Below are 15,613 nucleotides of genomic sequence, written 5' to 3'. Positions count from 1 at the left end.
TGCCATGAAAAAGCTACGATGTTGATCGAATAAAAAATGTATAAGAGTGTTAATGTGATATTTGGAAAATGTATGCGCACTGTGAATGTACAGAGAAGAAGAATTTTCCCCGTTGAGTAATCTTGATCGCTTTTTTAAATCACTCTTTGGTTATCTGAATGCAATATTTTGGAGGAAAAGCTCGTCGCGAAAATATTTGGTTTCCTATCTCTCTCCACATAGCACATAGACATAGCTTATTTGTAGCAACCGACTGTGATTTATGTAGAATAAATAATTGATAATCGATTTACTGTGTTAGCTAAAATCCGAGAGGCACTCATTGGGTAGCGGAACTTAAAAAAGTTGTATACATGTGATGAGTGAATTCTTCAGCCTGTATGTGGCGATCGTGCACTACTTAAAAAGTCCAAGAAATACTGCGAAGTGAAGCAGAATGGTTGAATCAACCGAGGCATTGTTTTCTCGACAGTTCCTGGTAAAAGGAAACACTTCATTGCTGACTCAGTGCCCAAGTGGCCTCAACTAGTGCGGAAAAAGTTGACCTCCCAGCCATTTGCAGCAATTGCGTACGTCGACAACTACTATACTAACGATACTATAGCTAACGATATCATTCACTCGTCATGAAACAGAAAGTAGCTTAGCTTAGAGCTCTTGAATAATCCATTGCTCGTACGGTTTTTGATGCAATTCGAGACTAAATTTGCATTGAACATCGATATTTTTCCACCGAGGTGATGGTGGAACTAGTCATCGTAATCTTCGAAGGATAAATTACCGTGACCGTTGCATTCTCGATTAAATATAATCCTACTTAAATGGAATCTATTCTTGTGAGTGAATTTAGTCCGCATTGTAATTTTCTTTCAATACCACATTCCATTAACATCACAATATTTGAAAATGTTGATTTCAGTGACGCGTATATGTTTGCCCACGAATGACAAATTGTGGTCCCTGCCGGCTTCAAATGCTTTTGTTTTCATTCGGTTTGGTCAAAGCACGAAACTGGATTGCCCCCTCGACCTGATTTTTGCAAAATAAACTAGTTAGGGTGAACGAGAGAGATATCGTGACGGTTCCGCTTACTGCTCGTGAAAAATAATAACAAAAGGTGAAATATGACGCCGCGGCGGCGCTGCGATTAAGCAAATCGCAGCTGCTCGACTCGCAGTGTCGATTCCGACTTTGCACCCAGCGTGCCCGTGCGCCAGCGGGCAGGCCCCGCACGGACACGCTGGGGTCGACCGGGGCGCTAACGAAAACAACAACGCGGCCGTTATTCTCTTTTTTATCCTGCTCCGGGAAAATGATGAGTCCAAAGACTAATCCAGTCTCAAGTTACTTTTGAGTGAGTGAGATACAATTCAAAAAACCATGACCTCCTCGTATACCTTGCGAAAATTACAACCGAAGCCATCATCGAACGGAAGATTTATTGCCGTCCGCGTAATTTTACAATTAAATTTAAAATTTAGTCTAACTATGTTAAAATAATAGGTTTAAAGAAAAAAGGAAGCCCCCTCTTTGGTTATGACCGGAGCACAATTACTTTTTATGTCTTGAAGACTTTTATTGGTACGATTTATTTGAAGATAGATACTCTCACATGCGTCTTGATACACTCCACCCTAATTCCATAGAAAAGCAAAAGCCTAGGTAAGCCTTCATCATTCAGAAAAGAAATTAACTAACTGGAAAATACAAGTCCACCAGGAAGTTCCAAAGACAATTATTTTGACCAGGTACCTGGATGTGGGTTTGTTTGGGAATGTTGAAGTCATCCGATCTTTTGAGTAAAATTTATTTCGTCCTTTACAGTGAATGCTAAATGCGACTAACAGCATTCTCCCTCTGATTTAAGACGCATCTTCTGAAATCCTCTTCGGCTATGTGATTTCTTCGCGTAATAACCCTCACGCTGTAGAGCCCGGATGTATCCTGCGGTAATCCGACTCATCCGAGTGAGGATGCAGTCGGGATCCCTTAAAACGTTGAATATTCGAGGAGATTAGAGTCGATGACTCCATGTGCTAAAAAATATTTCGGAATGCACCAATAAATCTTGGGTTTTTCTGCAGGACACCAGGGCGTAGTTAAAAACAGTCGCAGACTGGAGCGCTTGCATCTCTGGGGCCTTATGGAACTTCATTAAACGAGCTGTGCTTACTTTCATGTGGATTAATGTAACCATCCTGCAAGTCGAAAGAGACAGTCATCTCCCTCCCATCATTCCACTTACCTTTAGAACCCTTCCCCAACCTCTAGCAAAGACTCCCTTTGGTATATGGAGCCGTTTCATTCGGTCTTGCTGCATATCCCCATTCCCCATCACTTTTTATCCCTCGCTTTTCCCCCACATCTCGTCCGCTTAGCTCATCGCCCTCCAATTCCTTTTCGATGACTACGCTCCTCTTGGCACGGCGGGACTCCTACGCCCGCGGTCACGTGCGCCGTTTGCACGTCTGAGTTTGCGCGTCCCATTACCTGCTGGCCCGGTAAGGGGGGCCCGCCTCCGCCGCGCCGTACCCCTCGCGGTGCGGGCCGGGGTGCGGGGAGAGGGGAAGATGACGCACGGACCTGTGCAGTGTCTTCCGTTCGCGGCCCTGTCGAAACTTGCGGCGGCGATGCTACATGTATTTAGCGCCTTGTTTCGCCTGACGGAGCAAATCTGGGTGGGGTAAGAAGAAATGAGATCTTTAGTATAAATACAAGGAAAATAAGTGATAATTCGACCTCTTCCGTTTTGGTTTTTTAGGAGACAACACACGAGTGATGCTACGGTCGATTTCACGAGATATGCCGAATGACCGATCCGACCGCACGTCAATCAAGTGTTTAATCATGAGTATAAATTAGTTCATCCCGATTTGTCGTAGGTATTTGTTTTTTTCTATGTGCACCGTACCTGTTTACTTCTCTTAGCGAAGGTTTTCCTCATAAAGAAAACAAAAGGAATTGCCAGGAAGCATTGGCCATATTCCTTCTTTCAGCTCTTGTCTCTTTCAAAGTTTTCCTTTGCTGCTTAAAACGAAGTTTTTACGGAAAGTTTTTACCATCTCATATTATCATCACCATCGTTATCAAGGTAAAAATGTGCTTCGCAGATTCGGTTGCAGTTGTGAGGAAACATTCGCTTTACACCAAGAAATATTCGTTGGGGAGTGTGTGGCAGGATGCCTGAGAGAGTAGGGAACGTTCTATGAATGGAAACACGGCACTTGCCTTCGTCCAGCGAGTGGCGCACCTCTCTCGCGTTGGCGAGAGGGCGTACCCACATCGGTGGCCGTGCTTACCCCATGGGATCCTTTCCTTCCAACCTCTCGTCGGAGGGACCATCATCCCCTACGGCTCTTTCCACTCCCTCCCCCGCGTGTGATTAGATTGACACCCGCGATATCCCGTGTGTGTGTGTGCATGTCGGAAGGACGCGACGCGCCCTCCGAGGCTCTCCTGCTTTTCGCAAGAAATTTGTGCGTCATTGCCTTTACTCGCTGCCTTCCCTTGACCTTTGGCTCATACTCTCATAACTTTTTTCTTGTCCTCTTGTACTTGGCGTAAATTGCGTCGTGCATGCATATGAGAATATATTTATATCCACTTCTCGTACTTTAGATAGGTAGCGATAGGTGAATAGGGATTTTTCTTTGGTCCACGTGTCCTTGTCTCCCGATTTATTGTCATGGGGAATTCCAGTTTGGAATAGGTTAACCTTTCTTCTAACGAATCACTTGAATGAACACGTGGTGCAACGGTTTTATGAAATATTGTATTGAGTTATTGACGAAATAGGTAATTAATTGAGTATCTTATACGTATTATTCCATGCATTTACGATTTGGGCTCCAATTCTATTTCACCGATTGGACTCAAAGAGACTCTCAGTAATATTGTTTCCCTACAATAGTATGTATCTTTGAACTCATTGGAAATGAAACTAATTGTAGAAATCGTAATAATTTCTGTGGCTACTTAGCGTGTGATATTTAATAAACATATCCAAGTCAAAATAATTTCTCGTAAGCAGGCCTTACTTTTATTCAAACTTATCGACTGTGGATAATCAGTGAAATTAGAATCCCAAAGAATAATTATGCTTTTAGCAACGCGTAATCCATGCATTCCTTTCACTCGAACTAGCAATGTGAATTCTATAAATATAAAATATGTATAGCTTTGAGAGATTAGGCTGTTGACATCATGTTTAAAATCACTGTGTACTTAACTGGATTTTATGACCACTAATACGTTATACTTATTAGCCTCAGAAAATTTCTCCTACTTGTCTTCCTTTCGCAATGCCCAAGTAGCGGTAAAAGTTTCATCATAGCTTTGTTATGATTTCCTACCAACCCATAAGTAAATGTATGACTAATCCAAGAGAGACGCCCGGTGGGCTAAGAAAGTAGGTGCGGGCTTGAGGAATGTTTTCGAAAACATTCGTGATCGATTCGCTCACTCGAACGGAGGAATCAGGAGTCAAAGCCAAAGTAACCGAAGCGACGGCAACTTTGACTTGTCATTTCGTCACCCAGTTCCGAAAATTGTGGTTGCTTGATTTTACTAACTTCTATTATAGCATAAATTGAACATTCTTGTCTGTCGAATCATTAACTTACTTAGTTGTCATTGTTCATTAACTTGTTTCCCTACGTGCATCTACCCGTAATAGCGATTTTAGGCATAGTTATTTAATGGTTGCCTATCATATCCTTTAAACGCCAATAATTATCCGCAAATCGGTTTTCATCTCTCCATAAAAATGTTTTTATGAAGGCAGAGTTAACGTCATTACTGCCAAAACATAACGTGGAAATAAACCAACGTGGGATTAAAAAAAATATGCCGCCTACACATTTCAGAGGTATCACCTTCTCGGATACAACAGCTTAATAATGTAAATTTTGTTAGAAAATAGCAGAAAACGATAAGTAAAAAGCAAAACCTTGAGGTGTCAGCTGTTGCATGTCGTAAACCTCGTACATGTATGTTTTCGTGTTTTAAAACGAATTCCTCTGATATTATTACGGTAGGATTTCCGCATGGCAGCGTTAACGGTCTGGCAGCCAACTTTCAAGATCCTCGCGGGAATATAATTGGATGTTTTCCATCGAAGCAGATTTGTTACAAATTCGAATGAAAGTCGCATTGACCAGAGAAAGGGGTTTAATCGAATATTTTCATCAATCTTTGAAAGCGAGGGAGGGAAACGGTTTCATCCCATCCTCCTTTACATGCACCCCTTCCTGTAAACACTCGAAGGAGTATCATCACATAGAAGTGGGCGGCGGGGTGAGATGGTGGCGTGGGGGGTGGGGGTGGGGTGGGGGAAGTGGTCGGGACCACGACGGCTGGACGGCGGGGAGATGCCGCGGACGCGGTCGGGGGTCGGGGGGGGGGCAGGGAGCGGAGGAGGGGAGGAAGTTGGCGGTGGAGTGGGAAGGCGAAGCAGAAGAGGACGGCAGAGGGTTGGAAGGGGAGAAGGGAATCGACACACAAGGATCGCGGCGCTCGCTCGACCAGTCAGTCGCCCCGAGACCGCCTCACGAGGAAGTTGTTCCATTCCGAGCGCGTGGGAAAGCCGAAGTGTGCTTCCGTCGCCTGGCGTGATCTCCTCTGTTCTGCTGACCGTTTCCGTGTGTTGCGTGTCTGTGTTTGTGTGTGATGCCGCGTCCCCCCAGTTCCTTCCCTCGGATACTCACTCGTTAGGAAAAGGAAGTCATCGTGAGGGAAAGGAAGTAAACCCCGTCGCTAAAGAAATTTCGTCCCTCTCATCTCGGCCTCTCCACCGTAGCGGCCAGTGGACTGCAGAGACTCGAGTCGAGATTACTTCTCGGCTGTCCGGAGAAATCGTCCCGGAGACGAAATCATTCCCCGCGGAGATCGATGCCTCGCGGTCGGGTGAGTCCTCCCTCGGTCGGCGGTGTGTCTCCCCACCGTCAAGTCGCCGGTCGGCCAACCGAGACCCCCTCCCGTGTTTGATCAGCGCTCGACTGTGTTATTCATCCTGGAGTTTCAAACGCCTCTGCAAATATTACTGATCGAGGTTGACTGATGTCGCTTAAACTAAGTCCATGTTTCGGTCAGGGCAATAGTCGAATCATGGTTCAGTCAGATGTTCCTTTTTCTCCTTTGAAAACAGAGGATAATTGATATATGATAGCGATAAACGCGCCCTAACTGCTTTCCTGAAGTAAACGCTCATGATATGCTCCTCGAAGTGTAAGATATTTTCGTTTATCAAAGAAATTAATCAGATAAATTTTCCAACTTCATCTGAATCTTAACTACATGATACCCTGCAAGCTACCTCAATGGTGTGTGGAGGGGGGTAAAGCCACATCAGCCAACGAACTGTTTCCCATTGATTCCCAATGAATTTATTTCCATACCATTTTACTCTGTGTCGTGAAATTTCGATGGCGTGGGGCTTATCATTAGAGTTAAGTACGCTGTGTGTTTTCAATTCCGCTGCTTAGTGCAAAAATAATGAATGGATTGTACTACCGAAGAAACCTGAAACACGGCCGTTTCCGATCTGTGAAGGCGGTATGTTTCATCGTTTTGGTCTTATCGTGGAAAGATCCTGACGGCTACACTGTTCGCATCCGTCGCAGAATCAAAAATATTTTCGGGACTTAACCGAGTCCACCGTGGTAGAACGCCGACTTCTCCAGCTTCCCACCGCGAAGTGCACGTCGTCGCTCTGCTTCTCACTCCCCCGTTCTCTCCTTCCACCCTTCATCTTTCTCCCTCATCCATAATAAGCCACGGTCCCCTTTGGGAGTGTAAAAAGTGAAACGGAACGCGAAATAAAGATGACTTGTTTTCGTCGCCAATTTCAAAAGATTCTTTCCGGGCGTTTAAACTACTCCCGCCTCGTTCAATCTTCCCGGTTCCGCCCGCTCCTCGTTCCCGGCTCTTCTCCCGTCTCTCACCCACCTCTCGTTCACATTATTTTCCTCTTCCGCCTCTTCCATCCTCATCCACCATGCCCTCTCGTATCCCTTATCCTCCGTCAAAGTCATTCGCCATGAGCCGCTTGAATGCCCCGCGTTCGTTTGGAGCCGACGTCCCAATGCTTGAGTGAATCCCGAAGAGGATGAGAGGGGTCGGCGGGGGCCGGGGGAGATAGTGGGATGCTGACCGAGGGGCGTGATAGAGGTGGCCTGGGGTCCTTACTGTGGGAGACGACCTCACCGGTGCCTTCGTCCAATCGCGGTGGAGTGCCAATAGCGAACTCATATCCGAGAGGTGGATTGTGGGCGGTTTGAAATGTGGCGACTCGAAGCCCATTCAGTCACTGCCCCGCGGGATAATTTCATTGCCCGAAGGCGCTCATTTTAAAGGTCATCAAGGTAATTAACAATTTAAAAATATATGTACTTGTAGAAGAAATTGAAGAATAGAATTTCCCGTTACGTGATCCTTGAATTTAATGAGCCTAGTTTGGGTGTCGTCTATTTAAATGCCTTTTATCAGTTTCGGTTGACGAGATAGTCCCGTAGATGGTCGGTGATCATTGCCTGGTTGTATTCCGCTCTTCCGCCCGAGATCGATGTTTGCCATCTGATTCCCCCGGAAACGTCTCTGGCGCCGATGCAACTGTCGTAGCATACTCGCGACCGAGGAAAGAATTCCTCATTCTTAGACCGTTTTTCATTTTCTCTTTTTTCCACTCCATTAAGGCTCTCAGCCCAATCACTCTTGAAAAAGGACGGAAACTCTGCCTAATCCTTTGAAGAGGACTCCATTATGTTGTTTTAAACTTTTCAACGTTATCTGCACTCACTGGAAGGGTTTAATCCCTCAAGCTTCATCATCTCCGTGATGGAGTATTTTCTGTGAAGTACTGCAATCATAAAATAAACATCTGATGGCAGAATTTTCCACACCCAAAATGTTTATCTAATGATTGGCCCTAGTGGATGATGGATCGCTAAGACTTACTCCTGTCTATAGATTAATACTCATTAGTCATCAGAATATAGTGATATACGAGGGTCATCCGTAAAGTAGTACCCGTTCGTGCCGCATGAAGTGCTGACGACGCGAGTAGCCGCTGGACGAGGTCAGATAGCTTCAGTGGCTTGTCTGCCTTCTCTGAGCCAAGTTGCGTGACGCTAGCATTGCCTGTGTTGTTTCTGTGATTGTTTACAATGTTTAAAAAAATTGAGAACGCCGCCAGTTGTGAAGTGAGGGCAGTGATTAAATTCCTCAATGCAAGAAACGTTCGCCCATGTGATATTCATCGCCAATTAAAGGAGGTGTATGGAGACAATGTAATGGACGAGTCGTCTGTTCGGCGGTGGTGTCGCAACTTCAACATGGGGAGGGGGAACACACACGACGATGAGCGTTCGGAGAGACCGTCTGTCATTACAGACCAACTGGTGAGCTCAGTTGACGAATTCGTGAGGAACGATCGGCGCGTCACAATTGATGACATCTGTGAGCATTTTCCCAATGTTTCTCGAACAATTGTTCATGAAATTGTTAAACACCATCTGCATTATGCAAAAATTTGTGCAAGATGGGTCCCTCGCGTATCTCAATGAGCTGGCGGCGAAGGACTATGCAGCAGGAATACAGAAACTTGTCACACGTTATGACAAATGCCTTAATTTGCTTGGAGATTATGTTGAGAAGTAGTTTAAAGTATCCTCTTTCAAATAAAATTTTTTATGTTTGTTAATATTTACTTTTGTGTCTTTATTTCACGAACGGGTACTACTTTCCGGATGACCCTCGTATATGGTGCGAATTGAAAAATCAGAAAATCAGATGAAAGCAGAAGTATGTTCTTTCTGTTAGCATGCACTTGGCACCAAAATATCAGGTTTTCGTATTGTTTAATTGAGTTTATAATGATAAATATATTTTTGATCAGTGGAAAAGCTCATTCGAACGTCATGTAGAGAATGTGTTAAGCACTTGTTCTTTTGTGTGGAAGTGGGTTGCATGCAAATTTGTTTAAATGTTTTTATAAAAGAAACTAATATAAAATAAATGCTCATTCGAATAGGATTTTAATCAAAATTAACACCTCTTTAAACCTGTTTTTTCTGATTCTGGAAAATGTTTATCACTAATCCGATTTTCATGGAACCATATTAAACATAGATAATTAACAAGCTGTGCGTGGAAATATGTCAAAATAAGTCCTCTAAAATCCTATCGTGCTGTAAAAAATGAGACACTATGAATAGAACCCTTGAACAAACATTCTTATTAGCATTCTAGCAATGTTCATGAAAATGGGTAATTTGCACTTACGGCTGAGAAACTTAGAACTTGCGGCTTTGATGCTTTGAGATTTATGGAACGAGCCTCATTTATGTATCTCCCATCCCCGTAAATGAGGAGTATCCTCAACATTTTATGGTCTAAGGAGTTTTAAGGCCTAAAACAAGCAGAGATGGGCGGGGAAACGAGATACGAAACCTCATCCGCTTACCCGTGGTATCTTCTCAGAGTGGTAAGTTAGATTGGCCGTAGAAAGTGTATTGCTAATTCCACAGGCTCCTCCAAAGATTGTTGCAGGAAAGAGAGGGGGAAGGCAGTAATGAGTCGGTGATTGCTGGCGAAGAGCTGGCGTCCATTTTCTCCGAAGCGCATTCTCCTCTCCTACTCCCTGCACTGTTTTCCTCATCGCCTTCCTATTCCGTCTCGCTCGAGATATCTTTCCTCGGCGTTCAGCTGGTCCGCATTCCGTTAAGGCACGGCCATCCGGCTCGTCCGTTCTGACCGAGGAAAGGATAAGGATAAAGTGCGGGGGAGCCTGCAGACTTCAGATAGAGGTGGCCATCCTCCGCCCCCTCCCTGGTCCTCCCCCGTCCGACGCATCGTGCCAATATTTATTCACCCCCTCTCGAGTCCCCTTTTGTGCGCGAGGCGGTGGGGGAGGAGGTGGCGCCACGGGTCCGTCCCTATCTCGTCCCATCCTCCCCGTTTTCCTCCATGCCCCTCGTCCCATAGAATGTACTCTTGGACGCCGCAAAATCTCTTACCAGGTAATTTCCTTTTCGTTTCTTCCTTCCCACTCACCCTCTCCTCATCTCTGATTTCCCCTTCGTTCCATTTACCCATCTCCCCGGCTCGCTTGCACTCCGCAACCCCCGCGCAGTCTCCCCGGAAGGGGGGAATGGGTAAGTGGAACCCTTGCGCCATCCCCTCTGCCCCGAACCCAGGCGCTGTTGTTTATGGGGGAAACATGCGTTCGTCGAAGTCTCCGGGGGCACCCTCCCGCGAGTTATCGCCGCTACTCTTGAGTCGATGTCTCACCGAGTCATTATTACCATTGGTTGTTTACAGGCTTTCAATCCCGGAAGCGTACTGTTTCTTAAAGGCTCTAGCCTGCTAAGCATTAAGTGAATGTAGGCCGTATCCTAGACTGCGTCAAAACATTTTCCCCCGGAAAGCATTGCGGTAACCTTTGGCCGTCGTGAAGATTTTACAGGAAATAAAGCTGTCGTTATCTCACCATTGAGCTCGTATTTACAGACGTAAGGCAATGTAATGAATAATGACACCTTCTTTCTTCGGACTTACAGTACTCTATGGATCACGAGTTCATCGTAGCCACGTGTGATTTCTTTACTATTTTTCTTATTCAGTGTATTCCTGGCCGGATCGAAGAATACCAAGTGTCATTGTATCAGTTATGATTGGTAGCGTTGGGCATCATTGCGATTGAAGTTTACTTCGCTTTCAGAAATGAATATATCACCTATGGATATGAGACGTGACTTAAGTTCATTATTATATTAGTTGTTGAATATCCTTTATTTTGTATTGAAATTATATTTTTCAATTGCAGATATCATGGTGGAGAAAATTTTCTGGAAAAATGTTAACTGATGCCTCAGTTGTCGGTCCATTAGCATGTAGCATGAGTAAAGCTGTTATTGCGGCATTCCACGTGTTTTTCCTTGAAAAAATAGTATAGATATATTTTTTTTCCAGCACCTCGGTTAATTTTCATATGCAGCCCAAAGTATGGGCACGCGAAGTGGTTAGGTGAGCACGACCTATTTGGCCACATACCACTTTTAAGAACATTTTTTCTCGGATAAAAGATTCCTTCCTCTGGAGCAATTTCAAGTGACTTCCGATGATCTGTAGATTTAATAATATTGTTTGCTTTTTACAGTGTAATTATAAATAATATCCTAAGGCAGTGTTTAGCTTTCAAACGTTAAGTATGTAATTAGTTAAACAGTTTTGCTATAGTTTTCAAATGTCCACGTGTAATGTTATTGGTTTTGAATTTGACCTTGTGCTTTGTAACGATATGACGATAATGCTTAATCTCATTCTTTCACTTATTTTGTCTTTAATTTTATCTGTTTCTCATATTTTCTCGAGGACATTTTTAAATGAGGGCGCTCTGGAATTGACATACTTAGTTGTCTGACGTATGTTTGTGTGGACCTTTCGTCATAATAATGCCTCGGCTCACCTGGCGTTAACGGTAACCGTATGAGGCGAATCTCCGGGCGCATTAGCGTCAGCTCGTCTTTCCCCAGCATGCCGCAACATTTCGCTTGATTAGCACCGTACACACGAGAGCCGCCAAAGCATGGGGAGAAGAATGGCGGGTTTTGACCCTCATCCGCCGAGCGATACCCCATAGAACGGCCCCGGTTTCCCTCTAATTATTTTGAACATTCTTTCTTAGCCGGCAATCGTTCGAACTGCAATCCACCTTAAATATCTTAAGCGCACTTAACCAGATCCGAATTACGTCTCGTTCGCCGGTTTTTGGCGATGGAACTTCTTTCTGCCATCACCTCTGGAGTGGGTTTTATCTTGCAATACCTGAAACTCGCAGTGCATATCGACACTTTCTTGTGCCAACAACAATGAGTGAGAGAAAAAATCTGTATTTATCCATGACGGGTTCAGTCATTCGGGACTCTCTTGCAAGGGGAAAAACACTTGGGAGTTGCCATGGAAATCTGGTTCTGATTCTCCACGCCCTGGAAATTCGTATTACTAGAGAGCATTCTCCATCTAGTGCTCCCCCGACCGAGGTGGACCGCTCGATACAAACCAACCGGAATCGATGGCTCGACCCGGGAATTAGGTGGTATGGCATCTCGGATTAGAGGTCCACTTCAACTTACCGTTTTTCGGGAGGGTGTTGACGGGAGGTTTGGAAGGTGAAAGGTGGTGCGTTGTGTGCCAGGTCGCATGAAAAAGAAGTGCTTTCACTCTGTAATACCCTGTTAAGTGCAAGTCATATGGTGTTAGTCAAGGGCGGGAGAAAGAATCCGGGATTCCAGCATTATGAGGACGCGGGCATCCGGGAATAAGAAAGTGCGGCGAGGGTTTCGGGTGGAGAAGACGCGGGCAGAAGAGAAAGGGACCGAGAAAGGTAATGTGGAGGGGCAGCGGTGAGAGACCATGAGCCGTGACATCTTCATGGATGGCGGGAAAGTCGAGTGAAGTCCGTCCTTTTCGGTTATGCTGTACTTTGCTCTTGCCATGACAAATAGCGAACGAACCCCGTTTCGGTCCGCCCCCATCTGCAGTGGTTTTATCCCAGCGAAGAGTCTTAAGTCTGTAAGTTTTACGAAAAGGGTGGCGGGCGGGTGAACACCGTTTGCGCACATTCTTACCGGATCCTTTTGTTTTATGCCCGACGGCTCTCCATTGTCAGTCCATTCCTTGAAAGATCTGAGATATTTCTGAGTTCAATGAAACGATAACGCTTTTCCGCGAAGGACTAAATTTGGCTGCCTGCTGAATTTTGGGAATCGTCATTGTGCTGTTACTCCTCGACATCAATCCATGTTCGATTTTACTTCCTCTCAAGGCCAAGCGCTTAGTGATATGTGGTGTTTAACTTCTATTCCCTTTCCATTTAGCTTTACAAATGTGTACTTGTGTTTTTGTCGCCATTTTAAAATAAATTTTAGAATAAAATTCCTCGCTGACTCGTAGCGCTTCGCGTGAAAAACGGTGCATTTGACGAAGGAAATTATTTTCTTGAGGAATTGAAAATATTTTTAATACATACTCACACAGATTAATAATACATACTCATTTGTGCCATTTACCGTAACAAATTTACATGTAAATTTAAAGTAATACTATTTTCTTTACATTTCATCACCCATTAACTGTCGAGTCCGCCACCACATGTGCGCAATGATGTTCTTTGCTGAATTGCTAAAAATTCAAAAATATTAATCATAATATCGAAACGTCATCTATTCATGAATCTGCTCTCGTTTCCCCTCGTCCAACCTCAGTTTCCTCGTCAATGAATAAAAGAATGTGGTGCCAATACATCAGAGGAGTTCTTGTATTTATATTTAACGTTTTGCCATCGTTATAACGTCAAAAGTTATAAATTTGGTATCAAAATTAAATTAAAAATATCGTAACTTTTATTGATCTATTCTGTAAACATCCAGCGAGTACACGACGAAAATAATTTTTTCCTCGCCTCTTGGCCATAGAATTTTTGGGAATAACGACCAAATCAAGTTTATCTCGAGATTTGTATCGAGGTTTTCCATTAATTGTCCTGATTATGACAATCGACCAATCCAACTAATTCCATATATGAATACGATTTAAAAGGACGATGACTGATGCTTCGGCCTTTTAAACCGATGCTGGGCAATAAAATGCTCCACTGAGGGCTATAGCAGATTCGGCCACGTCTACTTCAAAGAGCGGCTGAAGGGTGTTTTTACCGCAACAGCTTGAGCTGCTGATGCTGCAGTTCAGCGGAGGGGTTGAAAAATCAACCACATCCGTGAAGTAGTAAGAAAACATTCTCGCCGGTGCGCGCGACATCATTGATTTCCGTGTACTAGCGGCCATCGGACGCCGAGTCACCCTCCACTCCCTCCCCTTAGCCTCCCGTCTCACCTCTCCCTTCGATCTCGCAGCGGCATGACAATAAGAGTGACCCGTTCCTTCCATTCCCGGAGAGTCATAGACAAAGAGTCGTTCCACTTCCACCCAAGGCAGCTGCTGCTTTGCTCCCTTTTCTCCACCCCTCCGAGCCCTCGCACCCATTCCCACCCACCTCTCTCCCCCGCTCGTCCTTAGCCTTTTCCCACTTTAGGTCAGTTTCTGAGATACTGCTTTATGGCCGTGTAATCGTAAAAAGCCGCGGCAAACAAAAAATACGCCCATCTCGGGAACAACTGCCGTTTAACATTTCCTTCACACCCAATCTTCCACCGCCGCCATTTTCCCGCCTACCATCTCGGTCATGATCCGAAGGGAAAAGGGAAGACGTTCGGGGGTGACCAATTGATCTCCGCTGCGGGGAGTGTCTCCGAGAGCAGCGTGGGCGAGTTCTTTGTTGCTGCTCTTTCTGGGTACTATACGGCCCTTGTAAGGTTTACATGTACAGGAAGTGAATGAAATAGCATTTCCAAGGGTTTTCGTAGCCGAAAATCGGTGAGTTGGAGCAGTAACAGCGGAGAAATCTTGTTGATTGATACCGCAAACTAGGAATTGAAAACATGGACACCGTTTACATTACTAAATATTTTTAACAACGACTGAAATCTCAGGGAGTGAGTGAAACATTTTTCCGCCGAGAAATGGAAATATTGTTTTGGACCGGACGCAGTTTTCGTCTTCTTAACATATGCACATTTTATTGATTCAGCATGCGTAGAAGTGTATTTCTGTCGATATGTTTGGAGAGTGTCATTCTGTACTCAGAGTAAAAGCAATTCAATACCTTAACTTCGTTAAATTATCGAGTATCCAAATTCCATATACATATCTCTTTAAAATTGCCAGCGTTTACAATACTCAGAAAAAAAAGTCATGTCAGTAGGTTCTTCATTCAATTTGATTCACTCTATACTGAAACAGCTCCTAACGCATTCCTCTTTACACTGAATTGTCGTTCACCTTTATATATTATTCCTAGTTAAATTTTTCGTTTCAAAAACACCGCTGTGGAAATTATTTATTGGTATGACTGTAATATTTTAATTTATATGATTGTTTCTTGTCAATTGTTTTCAAAGTTATTTTCATTGCTTCCTACCGGATGTTAACCCAAAACATCGACATGACCATCTAAGGTATTTCCCATAGCATTTAAACAATGCGTAAATGGTTTCCCTGTGAGCGTGTAAGGAGTCCGCACTAATGCGGCACTACTCCTCGTGCCCCACGAAGTATCGCACTCTACATTACGTCGAAGGATGCATACAACATGGGGTGCACACGGCCCGACGGATCTGTCAAAGGGGGTGAGGGTGAATGGCATATCGAGCCGTGAATTTGCTCACCTCTGCCGTCGGCGCCCCCTCGCAATCCCACGGATGCATCCGTTATTGCCGTCGCCACATCCCTCCAGTCCGAGCACCTCATTACCACCCATTGTCATGAGACCCTACCCTCCCCACCCCCTCGCCTAGTTGGGATGGGAGAGGGATTTACTCTTTCGACGCCGATAACTTCCGCAGGGGCTGGCGATGAATTTCTTACAGTGCCGTCCATCCCTCTTTCCGGAGAGGACCTTATCGGTTGGAGGAGCTGCTGGTACCCGGTAGATGGGGAGGGTGGAGGCCGCGGACGTGAAGGCACACCCTTCGTTAGCGGTCAAGGGCGTTGGGGGAGA

General features: G+C 44.7%; 1 protein-coding gene across 3 annotated transcripts in view; it reads left to right on the top strand.

Moving 5' to 3' along the window:
* Nucleotides 1-15,613, top strand: part of LOC139694722 (uncharacterized) — a 552,273-nt gene that overhangs the window by 522,849 nt on the left and 13,811 nt on the right. The window contains exon 1 of one of the 3 annotated variants that reach the window (XM_071593221.1): nucleotides 5,552-5,904. The exons of the other annotated variants lie outside the window; for them this stretch is intronic. The gene's annotated coding sequence lies outside the window, so the exon portion shown is untranslated. Of the gene's footprint in view, nucleotides 1-5,551; nucleotides 5,905-15,613 lie in introns of those variants that run through there. 3 annotated transcript variants of the gene reach the window in all.

Source organism: Hetaerina americana, unplaced genomic scaffold, assembly GCF_022747635.1.
Source record: "Hetaerina americana unplaced genomic scaffold, ioHetAmer1.1.p SCAF_53, whole genome shotgun sequence".
Taxonomy (NCBI): Eukaryota; Metazoa; Arthropoda; class Insecta; order Odonata; family Calopterygidae; genus Hetaerina; species Hetaerina americana.
This window is presented reverse-complemented; position numbering and strand designations above follow the sequence as displayed.